The 13,740-nt window shown below is 37.8% G+C and overlaps 1 non-coding gene across 1 annotated transcript; it reads left to right on the top strand.

Moving 5' to 3' along the window:
* Window positions 1-11,103: 11,103 nt before the first annotated feature.
* Window positions 11,104-11,267, top strand: LOC142453852 (U1 spliceosomal RNA). Its single transcript, XR_012785435.1, has one exon. It is a non-coding gene; the product is annotated as a U1 spliceosomal RNA (small nuclear RNA).
* Window positions 11,268-13,740: the final 2,473 nt, after the last annotated feature.

The raw sequence follows: 13,740 nt of genomic DNA, 5'->3' as shown, positions 1-13,740 counted from the left end.
ACCCTCCTCCTGTGAGCTGCTCTTTCCTTAGCATAAGCTCTCAACCCTCTTGAGTTTCCTTGCTCCTCTCCGAAATGTTCTTGCTAATTCGATCTCGTGTAGACAAGTCTTAGAAGCAATTCATGCCAAGGCCCACCGTTTTTACTAGTTAAGCTAGCAGGTTGTTCTTTTTAAACATGATTTCTGGAGCTATTTTTTCCTGAAAGGTATAAAGATATTCTCAGGGCAATAGTGTAAAGAGGTTCATCAACCCTCAATGGTACCAGAAATTCTAGATTCCATGATAATCTGAATTCCTATCCTGAATTTTTTTTAACCAAGAATCTCTTATGGAATCTTTTATCAAAATGTTCACTAATCACAGCTAGGCACCTTCTGGGCTCATGGCTAAGGAGGCACTTATTATTGGAGGCAAATAGAGACACATGCATTCCATTTTATTCCCCTGTCTCTGGCTCTCTCCTTTTGTTGCTCAAAGTGAATGTAGGTCAATTAGCTTGTTTCAGGTGGCAGATTGTAAGATTTTAAGATCCTAGGCATTAAATATTGAACTTGGAGGTAGAACTAAACAATTTATTAGGTCAATTAACTGGGATGCCTCATTAAGCATGAATTAATCAAAGGTAAGCATACCAGGCTTGTGACTAGAGGGGCAAACGAAGACAAGGTCCTTAGGCAAGATGTCAGGCCACTAACCGCTCCCAGGACCAGCCCGCCTACAGCAAGCTGCTGGTTTAACTCAAAAAGACCAGAAGTTGGCCAGACTCAGACCAGGACCCAGAACCCAGACTCATCAAAAAGCAAGTCCATCTTTCCATGCTGTCTCCTTATATGATGAAGCAGGTTGTAGAGGAACCACCACACTGTTCTCCAGAGTCACTCTGCATTGTCGTTCCCACCAGCAGTAGGTCTGTCTTCCTATCTCCCTGTCCTTTCAAACATTAGTTGTTTTACTTCTTGCTTGATTTTAAAATATTTCAGCCATGCTGTGGAAGTGAATGAGAGTAGACTAAGAGTTTGGCAGTTAACTGCAAGGTCAGCAGTACGAACCACTGGTCTCCCCTAAGGAGGAAGATGATGCTTCTGCTCTCTTAAAGATTTAGAGCATCGGAGGCCCACAGGGTGGTTCTACTCTCTCGATAGGGTTGCTGTGCGTAGCTATCAACTCTGTCCCTGAGTGAGCTGAATGGACTGAGTGAGCTGAATGCGAATAAAGCAGCCCTGGTTGCACATTGGGTTAAATATTTATGTCCCAACTAAAAGGTAATCCGTTTTAATCATCAGCTATTCCAAGGAAAGAAAGATGAGGTAGCCTGCTTCCTTAAAGATATATAATCTCACAAGCTCCCTGGAGCAATTCTACTCTGTGACACAAAGTCACTATTAGTACTCCTTCCTTAATAGAGACCATGGCCCCCTCAGGTTCATATGTAGTCTTTGGAATTATTATTCCAATTTGATTTCCTATAGGTAGGCTTTAAAAGAGATTGATTCGATGGCAGTGGATTTGGTTGAGTCAAATTCCTTCATGTTCTGTCTTTTGGGAGAGTTTAAATACTATGGTTGGAATTCTCTAAATGTTTTGTGGAGTTCCCCAAAGAAGACATCTAATTCAGGATTGTTTTGTAGTTTGGGGGAAGTTTTTCATCGTTGATTCAATCTTTTCACTTGTTATGGATCTACTGAGACTTTCTGTTTTTCATGAATTTTGTGCTTCTAAAAATTTGCTCCTTTAATTTAATTTCTCTGGCTTGATGTTGTGGAGTTGTTCATAATATTATGACACAATTCTCTTTATTTCTATCAGGTCAGTTGTAATGCCGCATTTTCTTATTTTGGTCATTAGCATCTTTTACCTTTTTGCATTTTTGTGAGTAGAGTGACCTAAAGATTTGTCAACTTTATTGATCTTTTTGAAGAACCAGTTTCTGATTGTTTTTGATTCTCTCTATTGGTTTAGTGGGTTTAGGTTTTATTTATTTATGTTCTGGTCTTTGTTAATGTTTCTCTTCTGATAGGCTTTAGTTTGCTTTCACTTTCTAGTCCGTGGAGTTGTCATGTTGGGTTGTTGATCTGAAAGCTTTCCTCTTTTTCATGTAGAAATCTGTGGTTGTGAGTTTTCCTCCATTCACTGATTTTACTGTGTCTCATACTTTTTGTTATGTTGCGCTTTCATTTTCATTTGATTAGAAGAAATTTGCGATTTCATATTTCACTTAATTCTCGACTAATCAGTAGTCTAATAATGTCATACTTAATTTTCATATGTTTGTGTATTTTCAAGTTTAATTTTTTATGCTATTGATTTCTAACTTCACACCACTGTGGTCCCAGAAAATGCTTCCAATATTTTTCGTGCATTTAAATTTATTAAAATGTAGCAAGACTTGCTTTATGACCTAACACATGGTCTAACCTGAAACATGATCTATCTGCACTGGAATAGAATATTCTACTTTGTCGAATATGACAATAATCATCCCACCTCATTTTGGTAATTATTTGCATAAACCATATTTTCCATCCTTTTCTTGCAACTTATATGTAGATTCTCTATCTATGGATGGGAGTGTTTAGTATAAATACTGTCAATGTAGTTGTGAATAGGACATGACTTATTTATGCCATTTATTGTGTGTGTGTGTGTCACATAAACCTTCATTTGCTTTGTCCTTTAGTACTACTTGCTTTGTCATTTCTTTAATGTAATGAGTCAGGTTGAGTTTTCTTCTCCTTTCCTCTTATGCACATTTTCTAGATATTTCCTTAACCGTGGTTAAGAAAATTAGTTACTATTAACCACTTGTGACAACATCAGGTAAATCTGGACTTACCTGGTGATATTTTCTTAATAGTCATTAAGGAAATTAATTACAAGCAACCACTTGTGACACCATCAGGTAACTCTGGATTGTTCATCAAGAGACCAGAGGGTCAAGAACACAAGTCACTCTGAGAAAGATGAAGCTATCTGCTCCTCATTTTAGAGATATTTACAGCCTCAGAAATCCAGAATTGGGTCACTATTGCTGTTGTTATTAGGTACCATGAAGTCAGTTCCAGTTCTTAGTGATCTTATAGACAATGGAATGAAATACTGACTGGTCCTGCAACAGCCTCACAATTGTTCCTGTGCGGAGCCCCTTGTTACAGCCACTGTGTCAATTCATCCCATTGAGGTTCTTCCTCTTTTTTGCTGACCTTCTAATTTACCAAACATGATGTCCTGCTCCAGGGACAGGTCCCACCTGACATCGTGTCCGAAGTATGTAAGGTAAAGTATCTCCATACTGACTTCTAAGGAACACTACGGCCATATTCTTTCCAAAGCATTTTTGTTTGTCCTTTTAGTAGGCCATGGCACTTTGAATATTCTTCTCCAACATTACAATTCAGATACATAGATTCTTCTTTGGTCTTCCTTTTCAGTGTCCAACTTTCACGTGCATATGAGACAAGTGAAAATAGAGTGGCTTGGGTCAGGCATACCTTAGACCTCAAAGTAATGTCTTTGCCTTTCATTACTCTTGAAGAGGTCTTATGCAGATGATTTACCTAATGCAATGTGTCTCTTGATTTCTTGACTGCTGTTCCTGTGAATTTTGGTTGTGGATCCAAGCAAGACAAAGTCCTTGACAACTTCAAGCTTTTCTCCATGTTATTATCATGATGTTCCGTATTGGTCCAAATGTGAGGAGTTTGGTCTTCTCTACACGGAATCGTAATCCATACTGAAAGCTGGAACCCTTCATCTTCATCAACTCCTCGCTTTCAGCAAGCAAGCTTGTATCATCTGCATATTGCAAGTTGTGAATAAGCCTTTCTCCAATCTTGACGACACATATTTTCATATATCCACTTCTCTGAAGATTTGCTCAGCACACATATTGAATAATTATGGTAAGAGAATGGAACCCTGTCACACAGCTTTCTTGCATTTTATGTATTTATTATTAACAAACATGAAAGACACTATTTGAATTATCAAGCATGAACACCTTGCTACTATTTGTCCACACATTGTCTTAATTGGGGATCCTTCTTTTCATGTATAAGATTTAAATTTATTTCTAATGTTTTTTTTAACTTCTATATATAAAAGGTCCATGGATATTTTTTAGGGTGGGTCTTTCTTGTGGATATCAACTCTCTCAACTTCTCAGTTTATCTGGACCTGTTTTAATTTCATTCTTGTTCTTGATCGACAGCTTTTTGTTTTGCTTTCCTTCGGCTCTCTTCTGGTCTCTATTGTTTTACAGTTGAAATCATCACTTCAAGTCATATTGGTGGTCTTATATATGTGAATGTTTTCTTATTGTTTCATGATTCTCTTTCCTTAATTTTTCATTACCTAATGGTGCTATATCTGGTGTAAATATCTTCTCTGTTCCAAGCAATTAAGTTTTCATCTGATGAGTAATAGTATATAAGATTCCATAAAACAAACAAAAACCCTAGGTTTTAAATCTTAGATCTCCATTTTTAATCCTTTTAAACTAAGTTTTCACACATACAACACACAGAAAGTGAATGTTAAATGTTTTAATGACATCATATGGAAATTTTTAATCAGTTTAACAAAGTCTATGTACACTGTTAACACTCGATATTGTATTTTTGTAACAGCAATTATTACTTAGCTGATAGCTAAGCAGTAGCATCATTAGTCATATACCATGTTTACTGCAGGGTAGCATGAAGAAATAAGAGATAAATTAAAAAACAGGGTAGGAGGAAATACTCACTTGAGCAGAGAAAAAATATTTTAATTTAATTGTCAAGGGGAAAAGAGGAAGTAGTTGTAATGATTACTTTTTTTCTAAATTGATTATTGGCTTTGTTTGTTTTCTTTCTGTTTACTTGCTTGTTTGCTTTTCCTAAGGGAAAAGTAACTTTGAACTCTCTGTATCCTCTCATTATCGGTAGGAAATTTCATTTCTTATGTAATTTTACTATGATTAGACTCAGTATTCTAATATCATTCATGAGTTCCTGGCTCACATATTTTAATAACTATTAACAGTCTTTATGTTGTTTACATCTCTAATGTTTCTACTTAACATGTCTAGCCTAGATTTCTTCCTTCTATTACAGAAAAGTACACAGTTTATAGTAGGGTTCCTTTCTGGAATTGATTAAAACATAAGTCAAATACTTCACCTTTTATTATGCCCATGCAGAACTCATATATGTATCAGGAAGAACTTTATAATCAAGAAGTAATTTTATATTAAGAAGGCATCCCAGAACGGGTCCAATGCTCTCTGGAGCCCCCTTCATAGTCCCACATAGCTGCAAGCTGAAGACACAGAAAGGTGAAGAGGAAGCAAGGAAATCACAGGTCTATGGGTTCAGAGTCACATGGATCCAATGTCAGTGGGAACATGGCAGTGGGAAATAGCTTTAGGATCAGCAACCCACATGGGATCAGTCATGGAAGCTGACGCAGAATCCCAGCAAGCAGGAGAACAAAGAGACATAGAGTGAGAAGTTCTGACTGCATCTTTTATTAAAAAGCCACACCCCCAGGAAGTATCATTAGGCTACCACTTGATTGGCTGGTTGGACTCCACCCCTATTTCCACATAGGTATTACATCAAGTTGGCAAAAAGTTAACACCACAATGCTTTTATTATAAGTATATTGATAAATTAAAGCATTAGACACTTGTATTTCTGTGCAGGATACAATCAGCAAATTATGTGTAATAACATTTTATTTAGTACATATTTTTAGAGATAAGATGTGCAAAACAGATAGACAATTAAAGTATGATTCATCATAACTTTAATGCATCATGAGCCATAAAATAACTATACCTGGATATTTTTCAGTGTTAACTGCTTAAGGGACCCGACTAAATTTTAGAAATCAGTCTTTATTTAGTTCATAAAGCCCGTTGTAGCTGACGGGGGACACACTCTGTGCCCTTGGCAGATTCTGCATACCACCAACACTGCGGTTCTTCCACTATCACTGCTCTGTCTCAAAGATTATTTGCTTCTGTCACCAAGGTTCTTTGTACATTTTGCCTTCTGACTCCACCATATCATCTCTTGTGTGCTCAAATTTAAACTAACTTTTGCTTTAAACATGACATTTTGAAACTTTCTTTATGTAATGGCATAATTTGTCTCTTTTTTTCACTGCTGAAGGCATTTTACCCTTTTCTATCTCATGAAGTTTGTCAAGTCTTAATTCTAATTTCAGAGCTCTTTGCCTAGGGCACTGGGTGGGTTGGGGATGGTAGGTGGAAATAAAGACTTTTTAAAGCTTTTGAAAAACTGTGATGGACTGAAAGAATTTTCAGACAACCAGAAGTTATCGTTCCTAAGGCTGGTATAAAAAGAAATCCTGAACGGAAAATGGCAGAAAATGATCAACCTAGAGAGGGTGAGTTATCTTAAAGAGCAGTACTGGGACTGTTCTGGATGCATGTGGACACAATCTTCCGTCCACAAACATTGTCCACATGGGTACTTGCTGCTGGAAATTGGTAGAGACTGCACATGATGACATCCATATTAAGGAACAGATCAAAATGTGAATGTAGGCAAGACTGTAGATCATATTGTGTGATTGGCATCTGTAGTAGTCATAACCGTGGTTTACCAAGTATGCCTGGTTCTCTTTCAAGAGACATGGTAGAATTTTGCCCTTGGAATTTAGAGATGTGCTGATCACTTGCTTTGTCCAATGTCCGATGTGAATGAAATCACCATGTTCTTTTGTCATAGAGACTTTCCAAAATAATGAGGGACCAGTGATGCTTGTTCTTTCCTTCTGCTACAGCTCCTGGGAACATTCCGTCAGCCTCAACCCAGCAAATCCCTGATAAAGAGCGGATCCCTCCTGCTGGCCTGAAATGGATATATAGAATGTCAAAGAAAAAGCTACCGAGACTTGATTTTGTTTCTTACACTGCATATCAGAGACAAATCTGACAAGTAAAATAGACTTGAATTCACTGCGAGTATCCTGAACATCTGAAGACCATTTCTTGCTGGAGATGGGTCGGGTAGCTGAAGGATTCACAGAAAGAATGACAACACTACCAGTTAAGAGCATTGCCATTTCCCTAAATGTTTGGTAGAATATTGGACTATTGGTGGGGATGGATCCTCTCCAAAAATGCTTGATGTTAAAATGTTTGCATCAGTAGAAACCTCAATGCCATTTTAATAGGAAACAGATTGTAGTTTGTGCATTAACAATCCTCCCTTGAAATCACTAGCCACCCTCTGGGAGAAATATGGAGCTTTCTACTCTAAAGAATTACAGTCTCGGAAACTCATAGGGACAGTTCCATCCTGTCTTATAGGTTTGCTAAGGGTCAACATCGACTCAATGGCAGTGAGTTTGTTTGTTGTTATTAACATCTCTGTTTGCTAAACATATTTGTTTCTTGAAATCACTGTAACCAATCAGCATAACAGATATACTTTGACTGTGACACCTCTAACTTCGAAAACTAAGAAAATGCGCTCATGCTCCATATCCTGCTCCCTAATAATACTAGTAGGAAAACAGTGGTAGCAATAACCCCTACCTTATCAAACATGTAAAATATATCAAGCAGCATGCTAAGCATTTTACATGGAACATTACATTTAATCAGCCCACTCTCATTTGACAATTTAAGAACATAGAAATTCGAAAGGTTAAAAACAAGCCCCAAGTCACACAGCTGGTAGGTCACAGATCCAGAACACCAACGTGAGTCTGAATGATGCCAATGCCATTGCTCTGTAGAGTCCTCGTTAATCACCTCTCACCTGGATTATTGGAACAATTGTCTAACTTCTGTCTCTGCTTCTTTTATGGTTTTCTTCTTTGCCTCTTTCTTATTCTAAGCAGCGTGATGGATAAGTAGTGCACATATGACCTTGTAAATTCCTGTCTTAAAACACTGTGCCAACTCCCAGTTGCCTCTTACATAAAATTTACACTCTTCATATAAGGCCCTCAATGACAAGACCCTTACTTATCCAGTATAATCTTCCACCTATTTTTTCTCATTCTAAGCTCTTCTAAGGCTAAACTACCTTTGCTCTATTTATGCTGATAGCCATCTTACTTTATATTGTCTCTTCCATATGCAATGCCTTTCAGAGGAAGACCCAGTCCCCTTCCACATAAATCTGACTAGCACAGCAGCGCTACTATCACTTCCCTCGTGGATATGGTTTCAATATTCCAATATAGGTTAGATGCTCTCTTCTCCCAGAGTTCTTTATGAAGTGTTCACTCATTGTATGCATTATGTGATGCTGGAAGTACCTGGGTCCCAGAATCAGAAAGGCATGTGTTTGAATATCAACGCTACCATTCTCTACTTGAATATCCTTTCACAAGTAATATTTACCTTCTCAAGGTTGCTCAGAATAAAAAATATAACTGTGGAACTTGCTACATTTATTTGCATTTAATTAAGCTGTGGGAATTATATTAAATAATAAAGAGTTTAGTACAATGGCTGGCACATAGTCAGATCTCAACAAAATAACACTAAAATGTTATTTGATTCACAACACTTTAATGATTATATAAATATTAATTTCTGTGATCCTTCATGTCAGGATAGATGTTGTCCTGATAACTTCAAGGTTGACGGCTCAAACCCAGCAGAAATTCTATCAGGGAAAGATGAGGCTCTTTGTTCACATAGGATTTACGGTATTAAAACCCCTATACACTGTATCTGTGGTATAAATGACTCTGTGGCAGTAGATTTGGGGGGTTAATGTCATGAAATCTTTATTTTCAGCTTTATAGACACAATCTAGTGTATTATATCCCCAGTATATATTTGATAATTGAATAAATAATAAGTCACAAATGAAAAATTAGGAGCATGATATTTTACATACTTAAAGAGAGTAACATACAACGGATTAACTTCTGTCTCTGCCTCTTTTATGGTTTTCTTCTTTGCCTCTTTTTTATGCTAGGTAGAGTGATGGATACATAATGCTCATATGACATTGTCAATTCTTATCTTAAAACACTGTGAATTTCTATTTAGAATTTCACAAATTGGCATTGAAGGGACAGTTGGACAAGAGGAATGTGGTTCTACTCTTGAACTCTAGAGTGACTGCCATGAAGTCCGGGTACACTCAAAACAACCCTCTGGGACTGATGGAACTGCCCTTCCGGGTTTCTGAGACTGGAAGTCTTTACGGGAGTCGAACCTCACTTTTCCCCGGAAGAGTGGCTGGTGGCTTTAAATACTGAGGAGAAGGAGAAAATAAAGGAATGCTGAGATTAAGAAAAGACTTCTTCAATATTATCCCAATAGGCCTAGTGAGGTAAGAACTCTGTTCCCATACTATGGAGGGAAAAAAATTGGAAACTTATGGACTGAAGAGAGTTGGACAGATTCTCTGAGCAAAGAGCCAAGGAGTCAATGAGGGAGAAATATCAGGCATGCTGAGCATTGGTCAGGGCCAAGTTGCAGCTGGTTGGTAAAAAGTTTAAGAAGGCCAGGTCTATTTGGCTATCTTTCAGTCTCCAGCATGGATGCATGCATTGAGACGGTGGCTTTCATGACAAAACCTGTGAAGGAGATTGGCAAGGACAATACACAGTGAGGAAAAAATAGGCAGAGTATAGGATTTAAACATAATATTTTTACAGTGAGGAGACCAACAGGTCTAAAAGAGTTATCACTTATTTATTCTCTATAAATAATTGTTGAAATTTGTTAATGGCTCAAATGTCAGCTATATTATCCCTGTGCAATTTATTGCAAAGATGTAGCTCAAAAGCACTAATAGGATATTGCTTTCAATATTTAATACTTCTCCTGGGAGCGGGGGTGGGGAAGCATTTCGTGTTCGAGTCAGAAAATTCTCATGTTCTACTTTCCAAATGTACTCTGAACAAGATTAATAGAAATAAGTAAATGACTTTATAAATAGAGTCAAATTTCCATCCTGTGTTTCACTACATTTAAGAAGTATGACATTTAGAGAACTAAAAAATGTTATATTGTGAAATGGATCATTACTTAAATTTGTCTTTGGAATCACAAAACTACAAAAGACATTTAAAAAACTAAAGTCTATTTAGAGAATAAACATATATGAACATAATCTACTTTCATATGATAAAATTTACAGGTTCTTCAACAAATTAATCCTGACATGTGTTTTGGTTGTGTTTTGTTTTTTTTCTGGCTTCATACGTTTTGTGTTAGTCCAGGTAGACTAGAGAAACAGATTTCATGGAGACTCTTATGTGTATAAGAAAGAGCTTTATAGACAAGAGTAATTAAATATTTAGAAAATATATAAGCCCAGTCCAGATCAAGTCCATAAATACAATATTAGCCCATATGCCCAATAATAATCTATAAAGCCCTCTTCAGACTCACAAAGCACATGCAATGATGCTGAATGCAGCACAATCACGGGCCAGTGGCTGGGAAATCTTGTGGATCCAGTGGCGTTGTAAGCATCTCAGAGCTGGTAGGGGGTCTCCATGTGGCTTCTCCAGCTCCAGGGCTCTCACTGCCATCAGCATGACTCCGTGTGTCTTGTCAGTAGAGTGTCTCCCAGGGAGTGAGCTGAAAGAGAGGTGTCTGCAGCCCCCTAGAAGGAAATACAGGAGTTCCCCGAATTGTCAGAAGGCCATGTCCATGCTCATTGGTTATATCTTGATTGAAAGGCCAGACTCCATCCCTTCACCCATAATCCTCTCAAATTGACACCCGATTATATAACTACCACAGGTTTGTAACTGGCATACTGGGAAAGAGCAATGTAGGAGATGCTGAAATACTAAAAACGAATGTATAACTACATGGAGGTACATACGGAAAACCTGGACTTGGGGATGCTTTTATCCACATATCGAAGGGGAATCCGAATTGACTTTCTTTGGGACTGTTTACTTCAACTGTACCAACTCATCAGTGTCTCTTTATCATGGGATGCTAGATCCTAAAGAGATCACAATGAAAACAACCTGGTGAATGATTGGTCTGGTTTGGATGGTTAACCATTTAAAATTTTATTTCAGATAAAATCTGGAAAACACTTTAGATCACTAGATTCTTCTTCTACTTGAATATTTACATGCAATAGAAAGGTAAAATTATACTTACCTGGCAGGGGAGATTCCAAGATCCCAAAGGTGGTTTTCCTAGTGTGAGGCTCATCTATTGCACTCCGTCTGTGCTGACCCCTGCGATTTCCCCAAGTGTGGGAAACTCGCCTGCTTAAGTTGTGGTAGTGGGGGACTGCGTTCATGCTATCCCCTAAAAAAAAGTTAAAATTATTTCCAGAAAGTTTAGGTGCATTAAAAATGACAAAGCTTGTGAATGCAGTAGCAGTGTTATTAATATATATTTTAGTATTCAATATGCCCTGCTTTGCATGCACCCATATAGGTGTTCCCTTGCGTGCATCTGCAAAGTATGCAAAGAGGAAATCACTTTTTTCCACTCAAAAGAAAGTTCCCAGGGGGAGAGTTGTTCCGCCACATTGTTCTAGCTAGGCAGTGCCTCTCCAATAGACCAAGAAGTAAGTACAACCCCTTACATCCCATTATACCCACCTACTCTAGAGAAATAAAATTTGGAAAATGCCACTAGATAGTCTAGGAATCTTTACCTGAAAATTCAGCTTGCCTTCCAAAGGAATCAACATAAGAAGTATATGACCAATCATAGCAATTTATAGTAAGTAATGGGAGGACCCGTGGCAGCAGAGTGGTTATGCATTGTGCTGCGATCCACAACATGAGCAATTTGAAACCACCAGCCCATCTGCAGGAAAAAGACTAGGCTCTCTCCTTCCACAAAGAGTTACAGGCTCAGAAACTCACAGGGGCAGTTTTAGCCTCTCCTAGGGTGGCTACGAGAGGGCATTGACTCGATGACAGTGAATTTTGTTTTTTGATTGAATGGGGTTTGGGAACTTGAGGCAAGTATCTGACGTCTAGAAAGATAGATACCCCACATACAGATGTATCTGTATACATCTCCCAATCTTCTCTATCCTCCCTTCCGTAGCCCATCTTCAAGACCACCTGAGTCACCCTGTACCTTTGATGTCTTTTCGCCACCCTATTGAGAGCCACGCTCCACTTTGATATAGAAATTGCAGTAAGTAGTGGCAGCTCTGGATTCAGACAGGTGTTAAGAGAGGTTGCCTTCTTTTTCCTAGATATGGTGGAGGTGGGGTTCTGGCACAAGCGCTATTTTAAAATTTCAATCACATCAGGTTCGTAGCAAAGCAGCACAGTGTATAAGGCGGAAGAATAACGCTGACCGACATCTTGGTACCTCAAATGTTAGACTTATTTCTGGGTATATTTGATTTGCTGATTCCAAAAAATGGCATCAGTTTCTCCCCTCTCAGATTTAGTGCTGAGATACAAAACATTTGTCATATCCCAATTTTCATTCCACTTCCCCACTGAAAATCAGGAAATGTTAATGTAGTGTTAGCCTGAGATAGAGGAAGTGCACACTGGTTTTGTTTAAAGTAGTTTGTGTTGTACAAAATATTTAGGTCAAGTTATATATAACATGATGTCCTTTGAACCAAAGATATATTTGAACAGTGAAAATTACATGAACTTGTAATTTTCTCAAAGCATAACTTCACCTTGATTAGAAACTGAATAGCAGACAGTTCCAATTTGTTATCTTAAAAGAGGACCAGAAACAAGAGGTACTGTATAATAAATAAGGGGCCTCATGATGTAATAGATTAAGTGTTTGTTAAGCATAAGATCAATAATTTGAGCCCACAAGCTGCTCTGTAAGAAAAAAGATGCGATGTTCTGCTCCGATAAACATTCCAGTCTTAGAAGCACACAAAAGTTCCACTCTGTCCTATCAGGTTGCTATGAATTATAATAGACTTACTGGTAGTGCATTTGGTTCAATAAATAGAGATTCTAATGCTCTGAAACTCAAAATGGGGTTGTGAGAGTTCAAACTCCTTTATTAAAATTAAAACCTTCCAGTCTCATTATAAGATGGTACAACTTCTCCAACTGTGCACGGAAACTCTTCAAAGGAAAGCTAGAATTGTTCTTATGAAGAAGCTTGCTAACCTCACCTCTGAAATATTTGACATGAATCATCCATCACCTTCTATATATTAAAATATGTTCTGATACGCTTACTGCATATTTTAAAAAAGAGAAATTTAGATCTTCACAATATTTTTTAAAATCATGATGAAGTCTTATGTTTTCAGCACTCCAAATTTCCCTCATGCCTCTCATATATATGCCTTTTCAATTTTCTTGAGCTTTCCACTCTTTTCAAACTGAGTTCTGCCTTTGTGGTCTCTGCACATACTGCACAACCTCCTGTACCAAAAACAAAAACCCGCCGCCCCAGAGTCACTTCTCACAGGGGACCTGTGGAGCAGAGAAGAACTGCCAGGTAGGGTCTCTAAACCTAGTAAAGGCTAACGAGTGACTGGTAGGTTCAAACCATTAACCTTATGGTAGCTCTGCGTGCTGTCATAGATTCATATAACATCTTCTCTGGGAAGTCCCTTCATACTGAATTCTTCTGCAAATATCTCTTACCTTTTTTTTCTCTTACCTGTAATTTGTGGGCCTCTTACCTGTAATTTAATTTCTCTTACCTGTAATTTGTCATTTAAAACAAGGATTAAAAATTAATAAATTGGTATAACTCAATACCTCAAAATACAATGGATCACCAGATCGAAGCCCCTAGAGCTGATGATTCTACCCAATGCACTTTT

Source organism: Tenrec ecaudatus, chromosome 7 (genome assembly GCF_050624435.1).
Source record: "Tenrec ecaudatus isolate mTenEca1 chromosome 7, mTenEca1.hap1, whole genome shotgun sequence".
NCBI classification, from domain to species: Eukaryota; Metazoa; Chordata; class Mammalia; order Afrosoricida; family Tenrecidae; genus Tenrec; species Tenrec ecaudatus.
This window is presented reverse-complemented; position numbering and strand designations above follow the sequence as displayed.